Source organism: Protopterus annectens, chromosome 2.part0 (genome assembly GCF_019279795.1).
Source record: "Protopterus annectens isolate FY-2018-M chromosome 2.part0, PAN1.0, whole genome shotgun sequence".
NCBI classification, from domain to species: Eukaryota; Metazoa; Chordata; order Ceratodontiformes; family Protopteridae; genus Protopterus; species Protopterus annectens.
This window is the reverse complement of record NC_056728.1, coordinates 1,877,770,269-1,877,785,835: the sequence shown is the minus strand read 5'-3', so window position 1 is coordinate 1,877,785,835 and position 15,567 is coordinate 1,877,770,269.

Sequence of the window (15,567 nt, the reverse complement as noted above, 5' to 3'; positions counted from 1 at the left end):
TGACCCTTGTTACAGGGCTGTGCTAAATGGCTATGTGCACACCTACATAGAGTGGCTATTGACAGTATTGGCACACTGGTTGAACATGTAGATTTGTGTAGCCTAACCTCTCATTGCCAGACTAACAGCTGCTTGGAAATATGTACAATGCATGTACAAACACTGGGTCCTACACAAATGCACTTTAGGCACTCACATATGTGCAGTGATCATGCCATTGAAACCGAAACAGGATTCAAACAAACACAACCATGAAGGCAAACCGGTGGTATCCTGCCTTAAACTGTACCACAGAAGGTAGTAACTGTTGCAAGGGTCAACACACATGAGTGGAAGTTGATCCATGGTCGGCCTCAGTAAGAGGCAGATACACCATATAATGCCATGCAAAGCTACTGTGAAACTACTCATCCACATATTATGAGGCCAAACACAAAGGATTCCATAGCTATGTCATGAAACATAATGGCAACAACAAGACCTGCTGTGCTTCACAGCACTATGGCATGAGAGATACTGCACCTATGGAAATAGCACCTGTTCAGCCAGATAGGGTCTTGGATAACATAAACACACTGTCCCCCCAACAGGTACACATTCATACATCTATGTACACTACAGAGCCCCTGTAATAACAACTATGCAGGTACAAGCTGCACTCTCTAATGCCATACATACAGGCTGCATGGGACCTGTCCACATTCCAGGTTATATCCTACACAAATGTCAGAACAATCTGCTCCCCACATAAACATCTCATACAGTCATAGCTTCATGTCAGGCTGTGTACACACACTGAATGGTGCACAGCAACAGTCATCTGTTAATGCTGTCAATATCCGAGAGACCCTGGTATGTGTACAGCTGACCTGGTTACAAATAGTGGTATCATTGCATTGCATAACACATAATGTAACTGTGTCAGTACATGGGTACTCTGAACAGTTGTTGTAGAGCTAAGTTCAGTCCACCAGTCAAAGGTTACTTGGTTTTGTTCCATTATATGTCATACCACATGTATGGATGTGTGTTGGTGGTCTGAGGACATGGTGGTGTCTGAGGATTACATCCTAAAATGCAGCTTTTGACACTGTGACCTGCACCTGGCTCATCTGTGATGATATATGTTGGAGTACTGGTCTGTACATATGAGTAGCCATTATGAATGTGGGGACACCACCACCTGGAGTGGTCCGTACCAGTGTTATGGCCCACATGTCTGGTTCTGAGTTATATGGTGGTAGTGCTATTGTGCACAACAGAGCCATCAGCCAGGTGTTCCTCACTGCACAGATGTCAGTATTCCCCATTGTAGGTTCAACAGTGAACAGTTGTGATTACAACAGCAACACATCTAGCACTGGTTAGCATAAGCATACAATGCAATTGTCTTCTAGGTGTCAGGGTGTTATCCTGTGTTTAGGTAATTTGCCTTGGAATGGCACTATATGTGCCAATGGGAAAGAGGTATTATCAACACTCCCTTGAATCATGGATGCATGTGATTTGTGACAAAGACTTGTCTTCTGTCAGTCATGTCATCCCAGACTGACAGACATTGGACAACCTTGTAATTACAGCAGGACATTGGCTCATTGTGTTGGTCAAGCAGTTGTCATACCTAGCATGAAATCACTGCTAGTGGTAGTATTGTGCTTGGTATAGACTGATACATCTAAGGTGTCGGACAGCAGCAGGTGTTGTGTAGATGACCAGTGTCAGATACATGTGGTGCAGCATTCCTACTAACAATGACAGCTACTAACACCAGAGACCATTACAACATGTTCTGTACGTCTAACTGTATGAGCATGGCCACTGTGGCCTTCCATGTTTAGAATCAGAGTGCATCCTAAACAGCCCTGTGCTACTAAGTGTATGAGCATGCCCAGTATAACCTTGTGTATTTGGACTCATAGTGCATTCCAAACAGCCCTGTGCTGCTAAGTGTGTGAGCATACCCAATGACATCTTGTGTAAGTTATGTGTTTCTATGTGTATGAGCATGGCGATTGGAACCCTTTATAGTGATAGTAGTCATCCATTCCACAGAAGGGCATACTCCTGTTTGGGATGGACTCCTATGTTAAACACACAGGTTCACAGCTATGTACATCGTAACTGTCAGCATCCCTGTTGATGTCTGCAATCCTAGAAGGTCATGATGACAGCCTTAAAATGTGTAATCTCTGTGGTGCAACTCGTAACTGCGTAGTACTGCAATAGTGATCTGTAGATAGGCAGGTGTTCTGATCCCATCACTGGTGTGTGTGTGTGTGTGTGTGTGTGTGTGTGTGTGTGTGTGTGTGTGTGTGTGTGTGTGTGTGTGTGTGTGTGTCCATCTGCCGGTGGACCGAACAATGCTTTTTAGAGTACTCACACTCCGTACATTTCCTATACTCAACTTTGGCAAGGCTGATGATGTCACCCACCTAGGAATACACCTCTGGGATTGCTGTGACCCAGTAATCTCGATAGTGTGTCCTGTAACTGCATAATGCAGTAGTGTGAAAAAGTAGTTAGGTCAGTATTCTAATCCCAGACATGCCAAGTGTGCGTGTGTGTGTGTGTGTCCATCTGCCGGTGCTCAGAACAATGCTTTTTAGAGTACTCATACTCGTACAATTCCTATACTCAGCTTTGGCAAGACTGATGATGTCACCCACCTAGGAATACTCCTCTGGGATTGCTGTAACCCAGTAATCTCAATAGCGTGTTCTGTAACTGCATAATGTTGTAGTGTGATAAAGTAGTTAGGTCGGTGTTCAATCCCAGACATGCCAAGTGTGTGTGTGTCCATCTGCCGGTGGACAGACCAATGCTTTTTAGAGTACTCACACTCCGTACAATTCCTATACTCAACTTTGGCAAGGCTGATGATGTCACCCACCTAGGAATACTCCTCCGGGACTGAAGTGACCCAGTAATCTTAATAACGTGTTCTGTAACTGCGTAATGCTGTAGTGTGATAACGTAGTTAGGTTGGTGTTCTAACCCCAGACATGCCAAGTGTGAGTGTATGTCTGTCTGCCGATGGACAGAAAGATGCTTTTTAGAGTACTCACACTCTGTACAATTCCTATACTCAAGTTTGGCAAGGCTGATGATGTCACCCACCTAGGAATAGACCTCTGGGATTGCTGTGACCCAGTGATCTTGATAGCGTGCTCTGTAACTGTATAATGCTGTAGTGTGGTAAAGTAGTCAGGTAGGTGTTCTATTCCAAGGCATAGCAGGTGTGTGTGTGTGTTTGTCAGTCATATCCTATGTGTTGGTGACTGTGAGAGGCTAGCCACTGGATGTGTTGAGGAGTGTGTTTTGTTAATTCCCTATATAGTGGCCATAAATGTCACAATCAGCCAAGAAACTGGGTTGGCAAGACATACCCATACATTTGGCAATAGACCTGGTGAGTAAAGTCAGCAACCCTAGTATTACCCTGAATACAGTCAGAACCCGTGTGTCGCACAGAAACACACTTGCCTTGGGATTAACACCAGTACATAATACAGGAATCGCTGGTGGTTTCCTTTTCATTCTTGTCTAATGCTTTGGTGTCACAAGGTTTGTTCTTGAGATATGTATTCTATATCTATGTATATGTGTGTGTGTGCATGTGTGTGTGTGTGTGTGTGTGTGTATATATATATATATATATATATATATATATATATATATATATATATATATATATATATATATATACATATATATAGACATTAACAAACATACATCTATGTGATGGAATACATGCCCTATACTGTTGAATGCCTGTGCTGGATGATATGTACGTGATAACATCTGATGTATGTATATCTGCCATGGCTTAGTGGTAAAGTACATCGTCAGTGGTGTGCAGGGTCCTAGTTTTGATCCTTGCAGAGGCCGGGTATTTTGTTGCTGGGCAGAACAAGAGCCGTTGAATACGGTATGAGTAAGGTGCTTTTAAACAGTTGTGTGTGGGTTTGCGTGACGGTAAGCAGTGGTTAGTTTTGGGGAGGCTCAGTATGGTTCATGTAACTATGCATTAGCAGGCAATCCTATGCAAATGAGGTAAAGGATAGTGAATCCCGGTTATCCCCAGGGTGTGAGGCAGGTCCCAAGAGTGTATGTGCATAGATAGCCGGGTGTAGGACTCGGATATAGGTGACATCATGTGGGGGGGTGTCAGGCATACTGTATGTGGATTGTAGCCCTGTGGCTAAGGATTGCTCCTAGCATAGCACGGCTAAGCTAGGGGTGTGTCTATACCTGCCTAGTGCAATTGGGAGGGGCAACAGTAGTAGGAGTGTAATCAAGGTGAACTAGATCTACTGACAGGTGATACGTATCAGCATCAGCCAATTACAGGGGCAGCAGACCAGCCCAGCCCAGAACACTACTATAAACTAAGCAAACACCTTCCCCTCTGGTTTTTCCACACTCTACACCACCAGTGTATACATGTGGGGAAATTTTAACAAACAAACCTATGAAATGAGAAGGCTTGCAACAGGCAACATAGACCAACATGTGCAAGAGGCTGAGGGTGGTGAAGGTGTGAACGCTGCTGAACAACCCTCAGTGACGAGACAGATAAGAGTGTACAGACTCAGGGTAACCTACCAGGGGCTACATGAGCTGGAGATAGTGGAGCACTATAGGGTGGAGAGAGACCTCCTACAGCAGATTATTGAGATGTGCCAGCCACACCTGACACATCTAACAGGCCGAGAGGAACCCATCGCAGTGGATACCAAGGTATGTGTAGGCCTAGGTATACTAGCCACAGGTACCTCCCAATGCACAACTGGGGATATCATGGGGTTCTCACAGGCATCAGCATCCAGAGTATTCCACCAGTTCCTGGATGCCACGTCAGCACATGCCAGTGAGCACGTATATTTCCTCAACACACATGAGGTGTTGACCAGCAATATGCATCTCTTCCACCAAATAGCAGACTACCCTGGGATAGTGGTGCTATAGCCTGAATTCACTTATGCATCAAAGCACCACCCGGTGAGCAGGGTAGGGCCTAAATCAACCGCAGGGGCATCCCCTCCATCAACTGCCAGGTTGTATGTGATGCCCAGGGCATTATAATGAATGTGTGTGCTGGCTGCCCTGGAAGTTATGATGATTCAGAAATATGGCATCTGACACAGCTGTACCACAGCTTTGCTAATATGGACATCCCCTACGGTCACCTATTAGGGGATGCTGGGTACCCACTGGAGCCGTGGCTGATGACACCCATCAGAAATGCACACACACCTGAACAACAATGCCATAATGAGGCACACGCACAGGCCAGACATATAATAGAGCATGTGTTTGGGATGCTCAGGTCACGGTTCCAGTGTCTGGACACATTAGGTGGAGCCTTGCAGTATTCACCAGCTACATGCACCCAAATTGTTATGGTATGTACTATGCTACACAATATGATCCTGCGAAAACAGCTGCAGCAGGAACAGCATGGGGCAGGGCCACACAACCCCCCACCAATGCCAAGGCCTGTACAGGCACACAGTGACTCGGAGGAGGAACAACCTGAGCCTGACCCAGTAGGCAGAAGGAGGCATCCCCAGTATGACCTGGCCTTGGCAAAGAGGCAATGCATAGCATATGCACTGACACAGAAGGGACCCAGGGAATGTCACCCTCACTGACTCGCACAGGCAGTAAAAGGGATGCCAAACATGACACTACCTGTGCTCAGCCATGTATAGGGAGTGTACTATGTGCACTCTGACATAGGCAGCCCTCCAGCACCATCCTTAAGTCTGGCACATCCTCAAGGTAAGTCAATCAACTTACCAATTGCCAAATGTAGTAGAATGTGTTGGTACCTGTAGCTATGGTATGAATGTGAGTATGCAAGGGAATTGGGTGGCCGAATGTTAAGGCAGCAGACAGTAGACACATATAGTGGCACCATGACATCTGTAACACATACTGGAGTTACCATAGTAGCCAGTATTACACAGGGTGACCAAACCCACTGCAGGTAATGGGCTGAGCATCATGTGTGTCCATAAGACCCACACAAGTCTCAACCAGCTGGACAGGTGTAGACCAACACAAACAAATGCTGTACTATGACCTCTGAATGTGTCTTATGGGTAACCCCTCCCACAGACCCACACAGACAGACTACAGCAGGCCAGGCAGTTGGATGTAGGTCATGAAGGCTAGGAAGTCAGAAACAAATATGTTGGTAATTAAAGCTAAGATCTGTAGTACACTGGTATGCCTCTAGCCAGCACAATAGGTAGGCCTACACACTGAAATGGAGTGCCTGATATACCAGTACAGTACTAGCAAATGTGTACAAGTGTCAGGTGTGCCCCCAATCCAATGTACACTTATAGCAACAGTCAGGTGTGCCCCCCCGCTCCTGTGTAGGAATGTAGATACAGTTAGGTGCCCCCCTTGCTATGCAGAAATGTAGCAACAGTCAATGTCACATGAATGACAGATACCCTGCAGACACAACATGCTAACTGTCGGTGTACAACACAAAAGTCAGCACCACAGTACAAACTACCTGGACATGTAACACATGCGATACAGATGGCCATACTGGGCATGCTCACACACTTGAAGGTATGAAAGCAATGTCAGGCGACAACATACTGAATGGTCATACTGTGCATGCTCACACACTTAAACACATGAAGGACATATCTGGAAACACCAGTGGTCTGGACATATCTGGCGGTTGCAGTTCTTAGTGCAGACACTTGTCAGTATGCACCACTCCTGCCTTGCACACACAGTGGATAGGAATACAGGCATATATGTAAGGACAACACACTATAATACATCAAATGTTGACGGACATAGATGTGTGGAAGAGGGTGACCATGACAAGGAGCCATCCAGGCCTGTTCCATCCATCACACGGCCAAAGAGACCCAAACACATGAGGTGCAGATTTCATTCACTGCAGATACTAGCCACCTGTATCTGTCAGCATGTCAGACTATGTGGTGCACGTGCCAGCTGTGCAACATGACTGTACAGGGAAGTAGTCATCTAGTAGCTGTATACACATACTTGTGACATATGACCACGTGTGTGCCCGCATGTGGCTTGTCAACCCCTACATGACTGGGTTATGGCCCATGCACACACTTCCCTCCCCATAGCAGTATTATGACAAGCCTGCTGAAGTCATCCATTGTGAAATACACCTATGGGAGAGCTGTAGCTCAGTAATCTCCATGACGTGTCCCATAACTGCATACTGATGTCATGTTATACTAGTTAGGTAGTAGTTCTAACCCCAGACTTGCCAATTGTGTGTGTGAAAGTGTGCGCGTCTGTCTGTCTCAGACTGTGTAGAGAGAAATGGTTTATAGGCTACCCACAGTCCGTACAAATCATATACTCACCTTTGGCAATGCTGCTGATGTCACTCACCCAGAAATACGCCTCTGGGAACATCGTAGACCAGTAGTCTCTGTTGTGCATTCTGTAACTGTGTATTGCTGTAGTGTGATAGAGTAGTTATGCCAGTGTTGTAATCCCAGACTAGCCAACTGTGTGTGTGTGTGTGTGTGTGTGTGTGTGTGTGTGTGTGTGTGTGTGTGTGTGTGTGTGTGTGTGTGTGTGTGTGGGTGAGTGTGTGTGTGTGCATGTGTCCACCTGCCTGAGGACAGACCAATGCTTTTAGAGTACTCACACTCCGTACAATTCATATACTCACCTTTGGCAATCCTGCTGATGTCACACACCTAGAAATATACCTCTAGGATTGCTGTAACCCGGTATTCTCTGTTGTGCATGCCTTAAATGCGTATTGCTGCAGTGTGATACACTAGGTAGGTAGAGGTTCGAATCCAGGACATGGCAGGTGTGTATGTTTGACTGTCAGAGCCTGTGTGGGGGTGGCTGTGAGTGTCTAACCACTGGACATGTTAGGGAGTGGATTTTGTAGTTTTCCTATATGGTGTCCATCTTATGACACAATGCCCACCTCATAAGGCGTACAGATGTCAGTCAGCCACGGGACTGTGTTGGCAATCCATACCCCTACATCTGGCAAAAGGCCTGGTGAACAAAGTATGCAACCCTACTAGTACCCGGTATATGTCCTGAACCCGTGTGATATACACAAACACACTTGCCTAGGATATCCTGCTGTGTTGTTAGTACCATGCACATTGATGACAGATAGTAGGCATGGTGTGATTGCAGTGGGATGCAGAGGACATGGCACCCTGTACAGTGGTACAACAGGTACATAATTGTGGACAATGTGCCTTCACTATGTTCCCCACTGGATGCCTGCAACATATGTGGTGCCATCAAATGTGATCCACAGAGGCCATACAATGCCGTACACATATGCCCTGTATGGACCAGTGCCACTGACACCAGGGAATACCTGTATCATGCTAGCAATGCAGGTGCAGGGTCGACCTGCTGACTATAAGCAGGTTTCGCCACACCAGGCCAGTATTGGCATATCGGAGGATAAAAGTCTGTGTACACAACATGTGCCTGCCAAACCAGGTACACCTGTACATGTCACTGTACAGTATTGTGGGACATGCACATCCCAGACAATGTCCATGTCAAGGACTATCAAACACAGACATGGCATGCATTGCAAAGCTAAGACCATACACAATGGTAACCAGGATATCAGGGCAGTGCATGCAGTACCCATCTGTGTGGGACATTGCAGACACTACACCCCTGTACCACACTGCATACCACTGTTGGATGGTGTGATGCCAAGGATTACCCCTGACCCAGCCTTGTACAGCAATCTTGCACAGCCAACCACTACACACCCATGAAGCAATGCATACATGCATGTAAGTACTGGCACCTTGTGTCTACATATGGGTTATGATGCTCCCAACCACAGTCACTCCCAGTATAACCCTCATTGGCATACCAAATGTCAAACACATTCACATGCCCTAGCCCATAGAACCTACAAATATCCCCTGTGGTGCATGTAGTACCTGTGCATTACGGCAGTGTGGCAAACTAAGTAGTTAGGGAGTGTATTTGTGGCACTGGCAAAGAGTGTCAATGCAAGTCCATTAGAGAGTGTGGTTGTGGTGACAATGGCATCCGTTCACATTGACAGCCATGTGTGCTACACCTAATGTATGTCTACTATATCTCTGTTGCACATGTCTCTCACCAACACACATATATGTTCTTACAGCACAGCAACATGTCAGCTTTGTGGCACATGTAGTAACTGCATGCACTTGTAATAGTAATGACTAGTCAGTCAGGGGATTGACCCCTGTACTGGTAGGTGTGTGACAGACAATGCTTAGGTTTTAGTCTGCAAGCCTTTCTCTGATGTACTTTGTCTGTCCCTCCCACACACTCTCTGGTGGATGTGGAGGTATACACCTGCTCAGCAGCAGCATGTGTATTGTAAGTGATGGACATGATCATGTGATGGCCTCTGCACCTATTGCAGTCCTCCTATAACTGATTGCATGTGGAACAGCTGTGATGATGTTCCCCTAGCCATTCACATGATAAACACAGTACAATATCTAGGAACATCATGTTGGTGTTTGGCCATGACAGTCGCTGTGAGTGGCACCTGGATGTGGTGTTTGGAAACGGCATCACAGATGATATCTGGATGTTCCTAAAACATCATACATAGTGGGAAATAGTCTAAAGACAGGAGGGTGATGTGCCAGACATGACTACAGCATATAAGTGTAGCTATGCTTCATTGAGACTACTGCCTGTTTAACATGTTGTGTGTGGTAATGGTTATTCTGCATGTTTTAAAACAGACATGGCAGTGCTCTGTTCGTGAGGGACCCCCATCTGTAGGGCCATCTGTGGACTGGTCAGTGTGTGGAACTATTTGTTTCCTGTGTTACACACTGAACACACATCTGTGCACAGCAGGAGCATAGTGTGAGTATTGCAGCCGGTACATGGTGATAGGGAGGTGTTACTGCCATCGCATCCCTGACTGGACATATGTCACATGAAACAGTGGTATAACAGACACTGTCTGGGGTTCTCAGTGGCAAGCCAATAATGGGCCACTGTTCATAGCTGCAGTCACACGTCTTCTACACTTTGTACAGATGTCATGCAGTATATATGCATGTATTGTGTTCCGTCTGCAAATGTATACCATCTGTTGTGTTGGGTTGATGGTCATATCTATGCATACTGTTGTAAGTAATCCTGAATGCTGTTGTCTATTACTAAGCCATATCTGTGTTTAAACTGCAACACCATAGGCTGTATGGGATTGGAGGTCCCGACAGAACCTCCTGTCCCACTTACGCTGGCCATGGTACCGGGCACCACCACATTTGGGGCCCAGTCTTGGACCTCAGCCTCTGTTGGCTCTGCACCACCTTCTGGTGGTACCACCACTGAGGATGGTGCTTGTCTTCCCTGCGAGCAGAGCCAGACAGGAACATGTCAGCTGTTGTGCGGTCCTGGACGTGGTACGTTGGTGGCTCAAAAAGGGTTTCAAGGCCAGATACACAAGCTCAAGGGCAGAGTGTCACATTTACAGGGTGAGGCTGCCCCTCCTGGACAGCCCCCAGAACTGCCTCCTTTGCAGCTGTTCTGGTGCAGTGGTGGTTGCCCATGGCTGGGGACCTCCATCCCACTGTTCCCATGGGCTTGTGAATGCCGAACACCCCTCCCCATCTGAGGTGTATCCCCCTACATGTGTCATATAGCAACCCTGTATGCTGTCTTGTCTGTGATCCTACCCTACCTATCCTCCACGGGCATACCTACTCTCCTTCCCCCACATCCCACTCTCACCCTACAGAAACATAAGGCCAATCGGTTCCTAGGACAACATTTGCCCCATACATAGCTGTCCATTTCACACACGTGTCCACTGGACACATGTAACCCTTGTAATATGCATCACAACATACTCCTGTTATCCTCACCCCTGTCCCTTAGGTGCACGATCCTGGTATGCAAATCACTCCTAAATTTTCCAGGTACACATGATGCGGATGACCCCATTGTGCACACAACACTACTGGTCCCTCTATGGTTACCCCATTTACCTTTATCATGAGGATGTTGCACACAGCACCTTGCAAGAGTACTGTTCTCACATAATGATTGGACAGGAACTGTTGTGTTAATGTACATTACATGCACAGAGTGATGTATACGGCCAATGTACAACTGTTTGTGTGTATGAATGACACATGTCTGTCTGAGGGAGTCTTGATATTACATAGGGCAACACCACTACATAATACAGGTGTCACTGGTGTTTCCCTTTTCATTCATTTGTAATACTTTGTTGTCACATGGTATGTTCCTGATATATCTCTATATATGCATGTACCTATATGCTGGACATAAACACTCACACATACATCTACATGATGTAATACATTCCTATACTGTTGAATGACTGCGCTTTATAACATGCTTTTGGTAAGGTCTGATGTCTATATATCTGTCATGGTGTATTGGTAGCTCACATTAGCTGTGTGTGCAGGGTCCTGGTTCCGAGCCTTGCAGAGGCCGTTTATTTTGTTGCAGGGCAGAACAAGGCCATTGGATATGGAGGGATTAAGGCACATTAAAGCAGATGTGAGTGGGTATGTGTGGGCTTGCGCAGTGTTAAGCAATGCTAGCCTCTGGTTACAGCTTCTTATACTCAGTTAACCACTACATTGCTTTACCAGTGTAATACTCACATACTGGCACCCAAACAGGCTTACACCCACTTGCTCCCGCACTTGCAAATGCACTGACATTGGCGCTTGCATCTGACACTCACACCCCTGTGTGGGAGCGAGGACCACAATATTACTTTGTGATGCCTATTACATTGGATTACATGCCTACAGTATCGGGAATGGCTGCCCATTAGGCGATGGCATGCCGTTCGACTGTACGGAATCCACGGCCTGTCCAGTGTTTTATTCATATTATTTGTGTGTTCCTCTTACAATCTGCACCTGTCTGGCTGATACAGGGGAGCTGAGACTCTTCAATACAGACAAGTAATTGGGTTTTGGAGCCCACATCCTTCAGCCAAGTCATGCAACTGCATACCTATTATTCTATCATCTTTCTAAGGTAGTCAGTGGAATATGTGCTTTCTGTCCCTATCAGATCTCTCATACGATTAGGGAAAAATGAAGACTGAATCAGGGACACAGCATAATAACATCAGGGACACATTTAAATTATTGGTGCTATTAACCTGACATATTGACAGACTCAGAGCGTATGAATTCATACAAATTATCTGAGGTACATGCTGTTTATGACTATTAATTGTTGTTGTTATTCATTACGTGTAATCCACCACCTTTCCTCCTAATAACACTAGTTCTAGGAGGGTTTAGTTGGGACAGGATTAGAATCTGAGTCGAAATCAGGAACGTCCCTGGTAATCGGGGACAGTTCAATGGTATGGTCTCTATGTGTTCCCCCAATTGTTTATGGCCTATCCAGTGGATGTGCTCTTAGGGGTTGGAAGGTATGGGTGTCAAATATGCCCATACCGGGATATTACTTACATCCCCTGGGCGGTCCATATATGGATCTGCCAGCCAACACCTGCACGCCGAGACCCATAATTGCATACCCATAATTCCCCCACCTGCCACTCTTCTAAAGCACTCATCCTTACTGTGGGTGCAGGTGGGGTATAAACACACCACTACACACTGCCCACTCTACTCGTGTCGTGACACATGTCGTACATTGTGTCGACCCATGGGTTATCAGGCTTGCACAACCTACTGGTCCGTGTACATCTACAGCCTGGATTGATAAATTATTGCCGGGACTGGCTCCAATCACTAATTTTTGGTGTCCCACAAAGGACATCGATGTCTGTGTTTCAAGATTAGACCTTGCAGGTCTCTCCCCACTGGTAGTATCCTGCCGGTGGTCTGGGAAGCAGTGGTGTGTTTACCTTTATTGTGTGTCTGTGTGTCTCACCGGCCTAGTTGGGGGGGTGGGGAGTGATGCTACTTGTTACACGTTTGTTTATTGGACCTACCACCACCATATGCATGACCTGTGAGCATATGTTACTCGTAACTGCTGTATCATATCCTAGCTATATACATGTGTATATTTACTGTCATAAATATATATATATATATATATATATATATATATATATATATATATTTACATTAATATATGCAGATATATCTGTATATGTATGCATACATGTATATTTATATCTTGCTGTCTATTCATATACACATATATATATATATATATATATATATATATATATATATATATATATATATATATATATATATATAACGACATATGGGTCTATGGTTGTCTGCAAATGTATATGTTTCTATATGGGTATGTAACTGTATTCTTTCTCTGTATGTATAGATTCGTACTACGGTGAAGGAGAGGCATATCTCTATGTCGCTATGGGTGGATATACACACACATACTTCTACATATATACATCTACATCTGGTTATTCTGTTCCTTACCATATAGATTATACTTTGCTTTAGTGGGTCTTGCAGTGGGTGTGGCTGCTTGTTGGCCGATGCCTCTGCCCAATGAACACATTCGCTTGCATCCCTAGGGCTGTCCATATAGGCCCACATCAGCCAACACCTGCACACCTAGACCCATAAGTAGCTACCCATAGTTCCACCACCCTTGCCTCCTCAACAGCACCCATCCTTACTCTGGGTCCTGGTCTGTTCTGGACACACCACTACACACTGCCCAGTCTCCACTTCACGGGACCCATTTCTTACAATTGTCTCTGCCCTTGGATCATCAGGGTTACCCATCCTTGTATTCCAAGTCTGTATACACAGCGGACAAAATGGCCAGTCTATTGCCTTTATTTGGTTTGTGCAAAATTTGAGGTGTCCCGCAAGGGATGCTCCAGTCTGTGTTCCAAGATTAGAATCCACAGGTGCACTGTGTACCCCCCTGGTTGTATCCTGCCTGTGGTCTGTGGAGCAGTGGACTCTTTACATTGTTTGTGTGTATGTTTCCTGTGTCCGGCTGGGGGGGGGGGGGTGGGGGCATGCTACGTGTTTTATGTTTCTTGCCTGGGCTGCTCATTTTCATTGGCATAGCCTGTGAACATATGTCCTTCCTGTGTGCTGTTTCCTATCAGAGCTGTATATCTCTGTATATCTACACACACACACACACACACACAAATATATATATATATATATATATATATATATATATATATATATATATATATATATATATATATATATATATATATATATATATATATATATATATATATATATATATATATATATATATATATATATATATATATATATATATATATATATATATATATATATATATATATATATATATATAAATATATATATATATATATATATATATATATATATATATATATATATATATATATATATACGTATATGTATGTCTGCAACTATATATATATATATATATATATATATATATATGTGTGTGTGTGTGTGTGTGTGTGTGTGTGTGTGTGTGTGTGTGTGTGTGTCTGTAAACCAATACATACCCCATGCAGACGCACTTACACATGCGTGATGGTATTTATATATGCTTCACCTGCATACTAGTGCCTTATTCATTATGACACTGACACTTCACTCCAGTTATCTTGTAATCGATATTTAGCAGGTTATACAGCGGACAGATGTCACAATATGTTCATGTACAGATTACCGATGGTAATTGGAATGTGATACTGTGGAATTCGGTACATGAATGTCTGTTTGTTAGGGGGGTTGCTGTAATAAATGCACTATTGTTGTGCTGCTCCATTTGTGTATATATACCCATATACCCATGGCTCATGGTTCCCCAACCACACACCCCAATGCCTCCCTAACACTGCTGTCATCCATTCTCCTGTAGGATTCGTGGGGTATCGACACCATTACACACTGGCCATTCCCTACTCCTATAGAGCCATCCCATTGGTTTACTCACTCCACGTATCCTCAGAACTCCCATACATTTAGTCCACAAACATTGGTGATGTGAGCGACCAGAGGAATACTTTTTGCAATTATTGGGTTGCCCCACATGGAACACATATGTGTTTATGGCAAGATTAGACTCTATACTTCATTACATCCTTACTCCCGTAAACATGACACTACAATTAATTAATATGTATGACTATGTGGTAACGCTCACATTACACATGGGAGCCTAATTATGTATGTGTTCAGTGTATTTCCTTTACAAATAGACCAGATTAGTACTTGGCATTGCCATGGCAGGCATATCACAGGAATGATTCCATGTGCGGGGAATCCCTTACATTTGATTAACGTCAGCACAGCACTGACTTTGGACACTGTACACAGCTCTGCGTTTTAGCAGTTTCGTCCCATCCCTCTTCTGCACAACCTATTATTCCATCTACTGTCAATGTTTGTATGTGCACATTCCTGTTATTTATGTCTACAAATGGAATGCATGTGTTACAGAGAATGTACTTCTACATATTGATGTCTGCATGTGTGTATGCATATATACCTATAACGAACTCGCTAACCTCCACAGGGCAGTCCAATTAGAACCAGGAAATCCAAT